The 14,688-nt window shown below is 44.8% G+C and overlaps 1 protein-coding gene across 2 annotated transcripts in view; it reads right to left on the bottom strand.

Annotated features, from left to right (window-relative positions):
• The window catches only part of LOC129864186 (testican-2-like), a 70,350-nt gene extending 56,535 nt beyond the window's left edge, over positions 1-13,815 (bottom strand). Inside the window, exon 1 of one of the 2 annotated variants that reach the window (XM_055936884.1) lies at positions 13,724-13,815. The gene's annotated coding sequence lies outside the window, so the exon portion shown is untranslated. The remainder of the gene's footprint in view (positions 1-13,723) is intronic. The other variant, XM_055936875.1, reaches the window with a different exon arrangement.
• Positions 13,816-14,688: the final 873 nt, after the last annotated feature.

Below are 14,688 nucleotides of genomic sequence, written 5' to 3'. Positions count from 1 at the left end.
TCTGGTCAACAGTAGTGCACTATACAGGGAATAGGGACCATATATCTCTGATCAACAGTAGTGCACTATACAGGGAATAGGGACCATATGTCTGATCAACAGTAGTGCACTATACAGGGAATAGGGACCATATGTCTGGTCAACAGTAGTGCACTATACAGGGAATAGGGACCATATGTCTCTAGTCAACAGTAGTGCACTATACAGGGAATAGAGACCATATGTCTGGTCAACAGTAGTGCACTATACAGGGAATAGGGACCGTATGGCTCTGGTCAATAGTAGTGCACTATACAGGGAATAGGGACCACGTCACTGGTCAACAGTAGTGCACTATACAGGGAATAGGGACCATATGTCTCTGGTCAACAGTAGTGCACTATACAGGGAATAGGGACCATATGTCTCTGGTCAACAGTAGTGCACTATACAGGGAATAGGGACCATATGTCTGGTCAACAGTAGTGCACTATACAGGGAATAGGGACCATGTCTCTGGTCAACAGTAGTGCACTATACAGGGAATAGAGACCATATGTCTCTGGTCAACAGTAGTGCACTATACAGGGAATAGAGACCATATGTCTCTGATCAACAGTAGTGCACTATACAGGGAATAGGGACCATATGGCTCTGGTCAACAGTAGTGCACTATACAGGGAATAGGGACCATATGTCTCTAGTCAACAGTAGTGCACTATACAGAGAATAGGGACCATATGGCTCTGGTCAACAGTAGTGCACTATACAGGGAATAGGGACCATATGTCTCTGATCAACAGTAGTGCACTATACAGGGAATAGGGACCATATGTCTCTGGTCAACAGTAGTGCACTATACAGGGAATAGGGACCATATGGCTCTAGTCAACAGTAGTGCACTATACAGGGAATAGGGACCATATGTCTCTAGTCAACAGTAGTGCACTATACAGGGAATAGGGACCATATGTCTGGTCAACAGTAGTGCACTATACAGGGAATAGAGACCATATGTCTCTGGTCAACAGTAGTGCACTATACAGGGAATAGAGACCATATGTCTCTGGTTAACAGTAGTGCACTATACAGGGAATAGGGACCATATGTCTGGTTAACAGTAGTGCACTATACAGGGAATAGGGACCATATGTCTGGTCAACAGTAGTGCACTATACAGGGAATAGGGACCATATGTCTGGTCAACAGTAGTGCACTATACAGGGAATAGGGACCATATATCTCTGGTCAACAGTAGTGCACTATACAGGGAATAGAGACCATATGTCTCTGGTCAACAGTAGTGCACTATACAGGGAATAGGGACCATATGTCTGGTCAACAGTAGTGCACTATACAGGGAATAGGGACCATATATCTCTGGTCAACAGTAGTGCACTATACGGGGAATAGGGACCATATGTCTGGTCAACAGTAGTGCACTATACAGGGAATAGGGACCATATGTCTCTGGTCAACAGTAGTGCACTATACAGTGCCTTCGGAAGGATTGCATACAGTATGAAGAGATGTGGGTGATAAACTGGAGTTGTGGGTGATAAACTGGAGATGTGGGTGATAAACTGGAGACGTGGGTGATAAACTGGAGATGTGGGTGATAAACTGGAGACGTGGGTGATAAACTGGAGATGTGGGTGATAAACTGGAGATGTGGGTGATAAACTGGAGATGTGGGTGATAAACTGGAGATGTGGGTGATAAACTGGAGATGGGGGTGATAAACTGGAGATGGGGGTGATACACTGGATGGGGGTGATAAACTGGAGATGTGGGTGATAAAGTGGAGATGTGGGTGATAAACTGGAGGTGTGGGTGATAAACTGGAGGTGTGGGCGATACACTGGAGGTGTAGGTGATAAACTGGAGATGTGGGGTGATAAACTGGAGATGTGGACCATTTATTATTTGTGTTTCTATAGAGAGGTCAGAGTAGGGGGTCTGTTGTGTCGTGTACCCAGTAGGAAAGAGGAGGAACGGGTTGTGTTCCTATAGAGAGGTCAGAGTAGGGGGTCTGTTGTGTCGTGTACCCAGTAGGAAAGAGGATGAACGGGTTGTGTTCCTATAGAGAGGTCAGAGTAGGGGGTCTGTTGTGTCGTGTACCCAGTAGGAAAGCTCTGAGGATGAACGGGTTGTGTTCCTATAGAGAGGTCAGAGTAGGGGGTCTGTTGTGTCGTGTACCCAGTAGGAAAGAGGAGGAACGGGTTGTGTTCCTATAGAGAGGTCAGAGTAGGGGGTCTGTTGTGTCGTGTACCCAATAGGAAAGCTCTGAGGATGAACGAGTTGTGTTCCTATAGAGAGGTCAGAGTAGGGGGTCTGTTGTGTCGTGTACCCAGTAGGAAAGCTCTGAGGATGAACGAGTTGTGTTCCTATAGAGAGGTCAGAGTAGGGGGTCTGTTGTGTCGTGTACCCAGTAGGAAAGAGGATGAACGGGTTGTGTTCCTATAGAGAGGTCAGAGTAGGGGGTCTGTTGTGTCGTGTACCCAATAGGAAAGCTCTGAGGATGAACGGGTTGTGTTCCTATAGAGAGGTCAGAGTAGGGGGTCTGTTGTGTCGTGTACCCAGTAGGAAAGAGGATGAACGTGTTGTGTTCCTATAGAGAGGTCAGAGTAGGGGGTCTGTTGTATCACACTATACTTGCATCCCAAATGGCACCCTATTCCCTTTATAGTGCACTACTTTTGACCAGGGCCCATAGGGCTACACAGGGAATAGGGTGTCATTAGGGATACAGGCACACCCACTCTGCCACACTTAAAAGGCATTCACTTTGCCTCAGAGGAGTGAAGATGAGTTCAGGACAATCCCTGTCATCTGTTTCTATAACAGAGGGAATAGCTAATGCAAGCCCCCCACACTCACACACCAAACAGGCTTACAAAAGTCCCTGTAGCTAGGTGGGCGCTAACGTTCATTTGAATATCATTAATTCATCCCAGCTAGCCACCCCCCTGTGGGAGCGATTCTACAGAGCTCCATTGATTCGGGGCTCGTCTTCATCACAAATTGAACAAGACAGTTGAAATGCAATTGCTGGTAATGTAGGTGGAACAGTGTTGTACCCTTGGATATTACAAAAGACCTTACAACCTCAGAGATCCCCCCCCCCCTCCTCCCTTTAAAGTGCTGTGATTTAGACGTCGGCACTGCTGCCTGCCTGAAGGCTGTGTGAGGGTCATTACGGTGTCTTGGAAGGGACAGAAAGCTGGTAGCACATTACGAGAGAGAAGCTACCATTTTCCACCCTGGAACGCTACACTGTAGCTTTGAACAAATGTTGAACGTATTGGCTCCTTGACCTACCTTGATAAAAAGACTGGTTTAACCTGTCATTTACTGACTAACTACACTGAACAGAAACATAAACGCAGCATGTTAAGTGTTAATACTATGTTCCATGAACTGAAATAAAAAAGTTAATTTCTCTCAAATGTTTACATCCCTGTTAGTAAGCATTTCTCCTTTGCCAAGATAATCCATCCACCTGACAGGTGTGGCATATCAAGAAGCTGATTAAACAGCTTGCTCATTACACAGGTGCACCTTGTGCTGGGGACAATAAAAGGCCACTCTAAAATGTGCAGTTTTTTTCACACAATACACAAGGTGCAATCATTTAATGTTAATTTCTCTACCATAAGCCGCCTCCAACGTCGTTTTAGAGAATTTGCCAGTACGTCCAACCGGCCTCACAAACGCAGACCACGTGTAACCAAGCCAGCCCAGGACCTCCACATCAGGCTTCTTCACCTGCGGGATCGTCTGAGACCAGCCACCCGGACAGCTGATGAAACTGACGAGTATTTATGTCTGTAATAAAGAGCTTTTGTGGAGAAAAACTCATGCTGATTGGCTGGGCCTGGCTCCCCACTGTGCCCTCCCAGGCCCACCCATAGCTGCGCCCCTGCCTAGTCATGTGAAATCCATAGACTGGGGCCTAATAAATGTATTTAAATCGACTGATTTCCTTATATGAACCATAACGCAAGTAAAATCGATGAAATTGTTGCATGTTGCACTTATATTTGTGTTCAGTATAGATAGCCACTTCACGTTGCACAGACAGCATTAACAACTGTTGTGTAGAGGTTCATTTAAAGTGCATTCCAAATGACGCCCTGTTCACTACGTAGTGCACTACTTTAGACCAGAACCCTATGGGCCCCGGTCAACAGTTGTGCACTATATAGAACATAATGTTCATTTGGGGATGCTTAAACATTCTAAAAGGTGCTTCCTGATTTAACATGGGGCCTCCAATTATGTTTTAACAATATGAAATAACCCTCTAATTTGACAGTAATTGTAGCCCCAGTTGAAAGTAATTCACTTAAATGATGAGTTCTCTTGTCTGAGGCTTTTAGGAAGAGTAAGACTGTAATCAGAAATTAATTTAGCTGCTTTTATTCTACAGTAATTTCCCTCTAGACCAATTATAGATCATTAACAGGCTGTTTCTTGTCCAATACGCGGGAGCCTAGCTGAAGCACGTCAACTGATGTCAAAAAAAGGTAAAGATGGCGCCGACCGAGATGGCCGCCTCGCTTCGCGTTCCTTGGAAAATATGCAGTATTTTGTTTTTTTATGTGTTATTTCTTACATCGGTACCCCAGGTAATCTTAGGTTTCATTACATACAGTCGAGAGGAACTACTGAATATACGATTAACGTCAACTCACCATCGTTATAACCAGGAATATGACTTTCCCGAAACGGATCCAGTGTTTTGCCTTCCACCCAATACAATGGATCTGATCCCAGCCGGGGACCCTATGCGACGCCGTAAAAGGGGCAAACGTAGCGGTCTCTTGGTCAGGCTTCGGAGACGGGCACATCGCGCTCCACTCCCTAGCATACTACTCGCCAATGTCCAGTCTCTTGACAATAAGGTTGATGAAATCCGAGCACGGGTAGCATTCCAGAGAGACATCAGGGATTGCAACGTGCTCTGCTTCACGGAAACATGCTAACTCAAGAGACGCTAACGGAGTCGGTGCAGCCAGCTGGTTTCTTCATGCATCGCGCCGACAGAAACAAACATCTTTCTGGTAAGAAGAGGGGCGGGGGGGTATGCCTCATGATTAACGAGACGTGGTGTGATCATCATAACAACACACAGGAACTCAAGTCATTCTGTTCACCTGATCTAGAACTCCTCACAATCAAATGTCGACCGCATTATCTACCAAGGGAATTCTCTTCGATCATAATCACAGCCGTATATATTCCCCCCCAAGCAGACACATCGATGGCCCTGAACGAACTTTATCTGACTCTTTGTAAACTGGAAACCACACACCCTGAGGCTGCATTCATCGTAGCTGGGGATTTTAAGGCTAATCTAAAAACAAAACTCCCTAAATTCTATCAGCACATCGATTGTGCTACCAGGGCTGGAAAAACCCTAGATCATTGTTATACTAATTTCCGCGACGCATATAAGGCCCTCCCCCGCCCCCCTTTCGGAAAAGCTGACCACGACTCCATTTTGTTGATTCCAGCCTACAAACAGAAACTAAAACAACAAGCTCCCGCGCTCAGGTCTGTTCAACGCTGGTCCGACCAATCTGATTCCACGCTTCAAGACTGCTTCGATCACGCGGATTGGAATATGTTCCGCATTGCGTCCAACAACAATATTGACGAATATGCTGATTCGGTGAGCGAGTTCATTAGGAAGTGCATTGACGATGTCGTACCCACAGCAACGATTAAAACATTCCCAAACCAGAAACCGTGGATTGACGGCAGCATTCGCGTGAAACTGAAAGCGCGAACCACTGCTTTTAACCAGGGCAAGGTGACCGGAAGCATGACCGAATACAAACAGTGTAGCTATTCTCTCCGCAAGGCAATCAAACAGGCTAAGTCCCAGTACAGAGACAAAATCGAGTCGCAATTCAACAGCTCAGACACAAGAGGTATGTGGCAGGGTCTACAGTCAATCACGGATTACAAAAAGAAAACCAGCCCCGTCGCGGACCAGGATGTCTTGCTCCCAGACAGGCTAAACAACTTTTTTGCCCGCTTTGAGGACAATACAGTGCCACTGACACGGCCCCCTACCAAAACCTGCGGGCTCTCCTTCACTGCAGCCGAGGTGAGTAAAACATTTAAACGTGTTAACCCTCGCAAGGCTGCAGGCCCAGACGGCATTCCCAGCCGCGTCCTCAGAGCATGCGCAGACCAGCTGGCTGGTGTGTTTACGGACATATTCAATCAATCCTTAGCCCAGTCTGCTGTTCCCACATGCTTCAAGAGGGCCACCATTGTTCCTGTTCCCAAGAAAGCTAAGGTAACTGAGCTAAACGACTACCGCCCCGTAGCACTCACTTCCGTCATCATGAAGTGCTTTGAGAGACTAGTCAAGGACCATATCACCTCCACCCTACCGGACACCCTAGACCCACTCCAATTTGCTTACCGACCCAATAGGTCCACAGACGACGCAATCGCAACCACACTGCACACTGCCCTAACCCATCTGGACAAGAGGAATACCCATGTGAGAATGCTGTTCATCGATTACAGCTCAGCATTTAACACCATAGTACCCTCCAAACTCGTCATCAAGCTCGAGACTCTGGGTCTCGACCCCGCCCTGTGCAACTGGGTCCTGGACTTCCTGACGGGCCGCCCCCAGGTGGTGAGGGTAGGTAACAACATCTCCACCCCGCTGATCCTCAACACTGGGGCCCCACAAGGGTGCGTTCTGAGCCCTCTCCTGTACTCCCTGTTCACCCACGACTGCGTGGCCATGCACGCCTCCAACTCAATCATCAAGTTTGCGGATGACACTACAGTGGTAGGCTTGATTACCAACAACGACGAGACGGCCTACAGGGAGGAGGTGAGGGCCCTCGGAGTGTGGTGTCAGGAAAATAACCTCACACTCAACGTCAACAAAACAAAGGAGATGATTGTGGACTTCAGGAAACAGCAGAGGGAGCACCCCCCTATCCACATCGACGGGTCAGTAGTGGAGAAGGTGGAAAGTTTTAAGTTCCTCGGTGTACACATCACGGACAAACTGAATTGGTCCACCCACACAGACAGCGTCGTGAAGAAGGCGCAGCAGCGCCTCTTCAACCTCAGGAGGCTGAAGAAATTCGGCTTGTCACAAAAAGCACTCACAAACTTCTACAGATGCACAATCGAGAGCATCCTGTCGGGCTGTATCACCGCCTGGTACGGCAACTGCTCCGCCCACAACCGTAAGGCTCTCCAGAGGGTAGTGAGGTCTGCAGAGCGCATCACCGGGGGCAAACTACCTGCCCTCCAGGACACCTACACCACCCGATGTCACAGGAAGGCCATAAAGATCATCAAGGACAACAACCACCCAAGCCACTGCCTGTTCACCCCGCTATCATCCAGAAGGCGAGGTCAGTACAGGTGCATCAAAGCAGGGACCGAGAGACTGAAAAACAGCTTCTATCTCAAGGCCATCAGACTGTTAAACAGCCACCACTAACATTTAGCGGCCGCTGCCAACATACTGACTCAACTCCAGCCACTTTAAAAATGGGAATTGATGGAAATTATGTAAAAATGTACCACTAGCCACTTTAAACAATGCCACTTAATATAATGTTTACATACCCTACATTACCCATCTCATATGTATATACTGTACTCTATATCATCTACTGCATCTTGCCATCTTTATGTAATACATGTACCACTAGCCACTTTAAACTATGCCACTTTATGTTTGCATACCCTACAGTACTCATCTCATATGTATATACCGTACTCTATACCATCTACTGCATCTTGCCTATGACGTTCTGTACCACCACTCATTCATATATCTTTATGTACATATTCTTTATCCCTTTACACTTGTGTGTGTATAAGGTAGTAGTTGTGGAATTGTTAGGTTAGATTACTTGTTGGTTATTACTGCATTGTCGGAACTAGAAGCACAAGCATTTCGCTACACTCGCATTAACATCTGCTAACCATGTGTATGTGACTAATAAAATTTTATTTGATTTTATTTGATTTTATTACATCATCACCACGTCAACTGATGTGTATTACATCATCACCACGTCAACTGATGTGTATTACATCATCACCACGTCAACCGATGTGTATTACATCATCACCACGTCAACTGATGTGTATTACATCATCACCACGTCAACTGATGTGCATTACATCATCACCACGTCAACTGATGTGCATTACATCATCACCACATCAACTGATGTGCATTACATCATCACCATGTCAACTGATGTGTATTACATCATCACCACGTCAACTGATGTGCATTACATCATCACCACGTCAACTGATGTGCATTACATCATCACCACGTCAACTGATGTGTATTACATCATCACCACGTCAACTGATGTGCATTACATCATCATCACGTCAACTGATGTGCATTACATCATCACCACGTCAACTGATGTGCATTACATCATCACCACGTCAACAGATGTGCATTACATCATCACCACGTCAACTGATGTGCATTACATCATCACCACGTCAACTGATGTGCATTACATCATCACCACGTCAACTGATGTGCATTACATCATCACCACGTCAACTGATGTGCATTACATCATCACCACGTCAACTGATGTGCATTACATCATCACCACGTCAACTGATGTGCATTACATCATCACCACATCAACTGATGTGTATTACATCATCACCACGACAAATAAACGTGAAATAAAATCAAATGGTTGATGGTAAAGCAAGCTTGGGCCTAATTCTGTCTGATTCTGGGGGTTCATTCTCAGTACATAATGTTTTAGTCATGAGGTAAATATCCCTGAAGTGGAGAACATCCCTACAAAGCAGCAGTGTTGTTGCTGTTTACAACATCTTCTAATGTGAGTCAGTGTAATGAATAAGCTCTGAGGAGATTCTGTGTGTCTCCTAAATGGCACCCTATTCCCTATATAGTGTAATACTATGGCACGCTATTCCCTATATAGTGTAATACTATGGCACGCTATTCCCTATATAGTGTAATACTATGGCACGCTATTCCCTATATAGTGTAATACTATGGCACCCTATTCCCTATATAGTGCACTATTATGGCACCCTATTCCCTATATAGTGTAATACTATGGCACCCTATTCCCTATATAGTGCAATACTATGGCACCCTATTCCCTATATAATGTACTACTATGGCACCCTATTCCCTATATAGTGCAATACATATAATAAATAGGGAATAGGGTGCCATAGTATTGCACTATATAGGGAATAGGGTGCCATAGTAGTACACTATATAGGGAATAGGATGCCATTTGAGACACAGCCCAAGTCTACGGGACGTAAACAGTGTGCTGGTAGGATATAGGACGTAAACAGTGTGGGACGTAAACAGTGTGGGACGTAAACAGTGTGGGACGTAAACAGTGTGGGACGTAAACAGTGTGCTGGTAGGATATAGGACGTAAACAGTGTGGGACGTAAACAGTGTGGGACGTAAACAGTGTGGGACGTAAACAGTGTGGGACGTAAACAGTGTGGGACGTAAACAGTGTGGGACGTAAACAGTGTGGGACGTAAACAGTGTGCTGGTAGGATATAGGACGTAAACAGTGTGGGACGTAAACAGTGTGGGACGTAAACAGTGTGGGACGTAAACAGTGTGGGACGTAAACAGTGTGGGACGTAAACAGTGTGGGACGTAAACAGTGTGGGACGTAAACAGTGTGGGACGTAAACAGTGTGGGACGTAAACAGTGTGGGACGTAAACAGTGTGCTGGTAGGATATAGGACGTAAACAGTGTGGGACGTAAACAGTGTGGGACGTAAACAGTGTGGGACGTAAACAGTGTGGGACGTAAACAGTGTGGGACGTAAACAGTGTGGGACGTAAACAGTGTGGGACGTAAACAGTGTGCTGGTAGGATATAGGACGTAAACAGTGTGGGACGTAAACAGTGTGCTGGTAGGATATAGGACGTAAACAGTGTGCTGGTAGGATATAGGACGTAAACAGTGTGGGACGTAAACAGTGTGCTGGTAGGATATAGGACGTAAACAGTGTGGGACGTAAACAGTGTGGGACGTAAACAGTGTGCTGGTAGGATATAGGACGTAAACAGTGTGGGACGTAAACAGTGTGCTGGTAGGATATAGGACGTAAACAGTGTGCTGGTAGGATATAGGACGTAAACAGTGTGGGACGTAAACAGTGTGCTGGTAGGATATAGGACGTAAACAGTGTGGGACGTAAACAGTGTGGGACGTAAACAGTGTGGGACGTAAACAGTGTGCTGGTAGGATATAGGACGTAAACAGTGTGCTGGTAGGATATAGGACGTAAACAGTGTGCTGGTAGGATATAGGACGTAAACAGTGTGGGACGTAAACAGTGTGCTGGTAGGATATAGGACGTAAACAGTGTGCTGCGAGATGAGAGATGGCAGGGTACAGCCGCAGCAGCTTTTAATACAGGTTAAAGCTGTCCTGTTTGGATGTCATTTGATTTCTCCTCTGAGCTGGATTTGGAAGTATTATAAACACAGAGGACTAATTTCAGGGTTTTAAGCTGCCGCCCGGCGCTCAGTGATCTCTCTGTCTCTCCTTCTGCTCTCTCTCTCTCTCCTTCTGCTCTCTCTCTCTCTCTCCTTCTGCTCTCTCTCTCTCTCTCCTTCTGCTCTCTCTCTCCTTCTGCTCTCTCTTTCCTTCTGCTCTCTCTTATCTCCTACTCTCTCTCTCCCTCTCACTCAGTCTGTCTCTCAGTCTGTCTCTCTGTCTCTCTCTCTGTCACTCAGTCTGTCACTGTCTTTGTCACTCAGTCTGTCTCTCTCTCTTTCTAAAGCCTGGTTGGGAGGACGGGGGGATGGGTTCTGGAATAGAGGCGTCTCATAAATACAGGAGAGAGCGTGATGCGAGCTGCAAATCAGCGTCCAGAAACGAGTCCCTCTACGTATCAACGAGCTGAGTTTCTATGGAAACATAAACCCGATTAGATTAGCTTTAAGGCGCTGGAACCTGCGAGGAAAAAGAACATGTTCTGTCTGTCATTCAATGAGAAAATACAGTGACAGCGATAATGATAATAACCATTAAGAGAAAGCTAGGTGATAATGTCCTTGCATCGATCACGGTCAGTGAGGAATTGGAATGAGATGGCCCACACAGCCAGGGGATAGTATGGACCTCTCCATTCTGTGCTGTTGTCTGTTTTGATATAGCCAGGGTAGATAGCTACAGTACATGTCACGCCCTGACCATAGAGATCTTTTTATTATCTATGTTTGGTTGGTCAGGGTGTGACTCGGGTGGGAAACTCTATGTTCTTTGTTTCTATGTTTTGGCCGGGTACGGTTCTCAATCAGGGACAGCTGTCTATCGTTGTCTCTGATTGGGAATCATACTTGCAGCCTTTTTTCTCCTTTTGTTTTGTGGGTAGTTGTCGTTGTTAGTGGCATTATACCCTAAGTAAGATTCACGGTCGTTTCCTCGTTCTTTTTTTTTTTTTTTGGGCGACATTTATCAAATGAAGGAAATGAAAGCTCACCATGCTGCACCTTGGTCCGGTCATTTCCACGACGACAGCGATCGTGACAGTACAGCTTGGCTTACCCTGCACTTCCTCCTCACCTTACAGCTCAGGGAGCTCTTTTCAAAGGACAAGATTTTTTTGTAGAAATACAAATGTACATGCTTATTTTCTTTCTGTTCATTGTTCATTTCCTATAGCTAATAGCGATATCTATACAATAATATCTATAGCTTTCTGTTCATTGTTTATTTCCTATAGATAATAGGGATATCTATACAATAATATCTATAGCTTTCTGTTCATTGTTCATTTTCTATAGCTAATAGGGATATCTATACAATAATATCTATAGCTTTCTGTTCATTGTTCATTTCCTATAGCTAATAGGGATATCTATACAATAATAGCTATAGCTTTCTGTTCATTGTTAATTTCCTATAGCTAATAGGGATATCTATAAAATAATATCTATAGCTTTCTGTTCATTGTTCATTTCCTATAGCTAATAGGGATATCTATACAATCATATCTATAGCTTTCTGTTCATTGTTTATTTCCTATAGCTAATAGGGATATCTATACAATAATATCTATAGCTTTCTGTTCATTGTTTATTTCCAATAGCTAATAGGGATATCTATACAATAATAGCTATTGCTTTCTGTTCATTGTTCATTTCCTATAGCTAATAGGGATATCTATACAATAATATCTATAGCTTTCTGTTCATTGTTCATTTCCTATAGCTAATAGGGATATCTATACAATTATATCTATAGCTTTCTGTTCATTGCTTATTTCCTATAGCTAATAGGGATATCTATACAATAATATCTATAGCTTTCTGTTCATTGTTTATTTCCTATAGCTAATAGGGATATCTATGCAATAATATCTATAGCTTTCTGTTCATTGTTTATTTCCTATAGCTAATAGGGATATCTATACAATAATATCTATAGCTTTCTGTTCATTGTTCATTTCCTATAGCTAATAGGGATATCTATACAATAATATCTATAGCTTTCTGTTCATTGTTCATTTCCTATAGCTAATAGGGATATCTATACAATAATATCTATAGCTTTCTGTTCATTGTTCATTTCCTATAGCTAATAGTGATATCTCTAAAATAATAGCTATTGCTTTCTGTTCATTGCACAGTTGATTGAAGTGATCTGATTGGTGTTTGTCTGAGCCAGCAGCAGCAGAGCAGCAGAACCCAGGGTGTTCAGTAGTGGTGGTCCTATGGGAATTCACTGAGCTGAGCCTCAGCTGAAGCAGGAACAATTATCCACCCAGCTCTCCATCCTCTCCATGCTAAGAAGAGCCAGTCCCTCGTGTATCATCAACATTCTGCATCCCAAATGGGAACCTATTGCCTATGTAGTAGGAGCCAAATGGGACCCTATTCCCTATGTAGTGCACTACTTTTGACCAGGGCACATAGGGCTCCCATAGGTAGTGTACTGTATAGAACAGGGGTCCCCAACTACAGTACATTCAGCCACGGGACGATTTTGTCTTGAGTGGATGGTCAGGGGGCCGGAACATAATTACAAATAATTTACCGCAAGTAGCACAAACAGATAGAGTATTTTTGACAAAAACAGAATCATTTCAAACCTTGATTACATTGGTATATGTCTCTCTATTTACGCATAGGAACACTTGGGAACAGATTTCCTCAATTACAGTCACTTGGAGCTGATTTCCTCGTGTTTTTACCGTTTTTTAGGTCCAACAATGAAAATCCAACAACAACAACAACCAAAAATAGATTTTATAAAAACGTTTTTTTTTTGCTCAGAAAACATGAGAGGAGGAAGAGGTCCAAATGATATAACCTGTTGGGGAACCCTGCTATAGAGAAGAGGATGTCGTTTGGGACGGACCCTCAGTCTCCACGTCTCCTCCCAGAATCCCAGCAACGCTCCATCAGATCAGGGCCATGTTCATTAGGTTCACAGCGTAGCAAAATGTTTTAGAAATGTTTCTTATTGGAACAGTCTAGGTAGTCCCTTCCCTTGTTTTAATTAGTCAGTTTTCTTCCGTTTGTTGCGTAACAAAATGGTGACTACATGGTTCTTTTTCACACTCAATCCAGGAACCCATTTTAACAACATCTGTAGTGTACATTACTTTTCATTTAAAAAATTACTTTTTGTTAACATGAAGACAGAGAAGGTTATATGACATCATTTCCTTTAACTTACTTTCATCCGAGCCTGGGGTTTCCTCCACAGTCCTGATGTAATCATCCTAGAGAGACGTGAGAATGGGAGTTTGTGTCACTGCAGAGTTGCAGAGCGTAGTGTAAACAACAACAACAACATATCCAAGGACAAAACAGAAGATCACAGACGTCTCACTCTCTCTGTAAGTGGTGATTTTAGCTCCCTCCCTGTCACACAGGGAATATACACTCTCAGAATGAGTACCAAATGGCACCCTATTCTTCATTATTGTTTACTACTTCCCTATATAGTGCGATATAATAGTAGTGCACTATGTTGGGAATAGGATGCCATTTGGGAAACACAGAAACTATCTGTTAGACTGGTCTCTGGGGGTGTTAGACTGGTCTCTGGGGGTGTTAGACTGGTCTCTGGGGGTGTGGGGGTGTTAGACTGGTCTCTGGGGGTGTTAGACTGGTCCCGGGGGTGTTAGACTGGTCTCGGGGGTGTTAGACTGGTCTCTGGGGGTGTTAGACTGGTCTCTGGGGGTGTTAGACTGGTCTCTGGGGGTGTTAGACTGGTCTCTGGGGGTGTTAGACTGGTCTCTGGGGGTGTTAGACTGGTCTCTGGGGGTGTTAGACTGGTCCCGGGGGTGTTAGACTGGTCCCGGGGGTGTTAGACTGGTCTCTGGGGGTGTTAAACTGGTCTCTGGGGGTGTTAGACTGGTCTCTGGGGGTGTTAGACTGGTCTCTGGGGGTGTTAGACTGGTCTCTGGGGGTGTTAGACTGGTCTCTGGGGGTGTTAGACTGGTCCCTGGGGGTGTTAGACTGGTCCCTGGGGGTGTTTGAGGGTTAGAATTATGATACAAATACTAAATCTCCCATCGTATCCACTTCTACTGACCCATGTGTGTGTGTGTGTGTGTGTGTGTGTGTGTGTGTGTGTGTGTGTGTGTGTGTGTGTGTGAGTGAGTGTGTGTGTGTGTGGATGAGGACCCACAGGAT

The sequence above is a fragment of the Salvelinus fontinalis genome, chromosome 1 (assembly GCF_029448725.1).
Source record: "Salvelinus fontinalis isolate EN_2023a chromosome 1, ASM2944872v1, whole genome shotgun sequence".
Taxonomy (NCBI): domain Eukaryota; kingdom Metazoa; phylum Chordata; class Actinopteri; order Salmoniformes; family Salmonidae; genus Salvelinus; species Salvelinus fontinalis.
The sequence above is the reverse complement of the archived record's forward strand: the minus strand, read 5'-3'. Positions and strand labels throughout refer to the sequence as shown.